Source organism: Etheostoma spectabile, chromosome 4, assembly GCF_008692095.1.
Source record: "Etheostoma spectabile isolate EspeVRDwgs_2016 chromosome 4, UIUC_Espe_1.0, whole genome shotgun sequence".
In the NCBI taxonomy this organism is placed as follows: domain Eukaryota; kingdom Metazoa; phylum Chordata; class Actinopteri; order Perciformes; family Percidae; genus Etheostoma; species Etheostoma spectabile.
In genome coordinates, this window is record NC_045736.1 from 27,311,555 (window position 1) to 27,313,085 (window position 1,531).

At 39.1% G+C, this 1,531-nt stretch overlaps 1 protein-coding gene across 1 annotated transcript in view; it reads left to right on the forward strand.

Moving 5' to 3' along the window:
• Positions 1 to 1,531, forward strand: part of ccdc120b (coiled-coil domain containing 120b) — a 16,951-nt gene that overhangs the window by 12,945 nt on the left and 2,475 nt on the right. Inside the window, exon 11 of the mRNA XM_032512625.1 lies at positions 38 to 1,531. This exon is cut by the window's right edge and continues 2,475 nt beyond it. The gene's annotated coding sequence lies outside the window, so the exon portion shown is untranslated. The remainder of the gene's footprint in view (positions 1 to 37) is intronic.

Consider the following 1,531-nt stretch of genomic DNA (forward strand, 5'->3'; position numbering starts at 1 on the left):
ACACACACACACACACACACACACACACACACACACATAATCATAATCTGAGCAAAAACACTGTAGCCTCACTCACACATTTACTCAGACTCACATAGTCACACACATACACACACAAGTTGATACAATGTGACCTCAACAGCAAAGCAAAACACAGCAACCTCAGCAGAAAGAGACTGGAAAATATGACAAACTGTAGCTGTACAGTGTGAAAAAGCCTTGGCAAGTTTCCCGTGTTCTAACTGATCCCACCAGTATATGAACTTCAAACCCAGTATTCTCATGTGGATGTGCACTGGAGTTGACTCATCTAATAACAATATGGTCATGCTGTACTTAATATATCAATATTTCGGGTCCAACACGAGCAGTAAAATCCTTCCTAATAACCCTGGAAAGTCTCCCGAGATATACTTTTTTACAGAATATATACAACTCTAAATTACTATTTTGTATCTTCTCAGATATAAAGAACAACTATATTAAAGAGGTAATTTATTGCTCATTATCTTGTGATATACAAAGATGTCATATGGGCTCACATCATCTGAAAAGTATTAATACATGCCAGTGAATGTGTGTTTGTAAACTGTATAAACCGCAAAAAACATGCTTCAGTCTTCATCTGACATTAATTTCACAGCCATTTGTATTTTTCATCTTTAATAAGTAAATTGGGCCATGGACAATTGTACTGGTGTAGCAGATGGGAGTGCCTAAATGATTTAATATCAAAACTAAACCTTGGTTGGACAACTTTGAAGTGCTTTCTAATAATCTGAAATGCTAGCATTAAGCCTTTGTTAGCTTAGTCTAGTCAAAAACTGAAAGCAGTTCACGATGTCACTAAATTTGGATATTTGGAATTTTTCCATTTATTTTCTAGATTCACCTTAGTGCTGGCAAATAAATGTAGCTTCCTCTGTGCTGACCTTGACAAAACAATTAGACACATTTTTGGAAAAACCTGAGGGCTCTTGTGAACAGGGTGGGAAATTAGCACCAGCCAATGGTGGGTACTTTTTCAAAGCAGCGGGTGACTTTGTCTTGTATACCAGCCACAGTGACAGGTGGAGTGTTTTCAGAGCTAGTCTGTGACATCTGTTTAAAAAATGTGGCAATGTATCCCGGTGTTAAGAGGCCCGCCGCGGAGTCAGCAGTAGCAACTGTTTAGGGCGAAGTAAAGAAAAAGAGAAGGTAATTTTTCAAACAAGTATTGCATTTTTGCGAAGGGAAAACGAGGGAATGGTTAGCCTACTAGGGTTGGGCAATGTCCCCTAAATTGGCAGTTGATCAGACGTACATTTAAATGCCCTCTGTAAATACACAGTATTACATGCTGCCGCTGGTAGAGGCAGTAAATTACAACTTGACCTACTTTCACTTAAAGGAGAATTCCGGTCGATTTCAACACGTAGCTCTGTTGTTTGGAATTTTGGAGTGCTGTCAGTAGCAAGAAAAACGAAAACAATTGGTGCTGCCTACACAGTGTTATCCTCCTGCTAGCGTTAGCACCCAACAGGCTTAAACA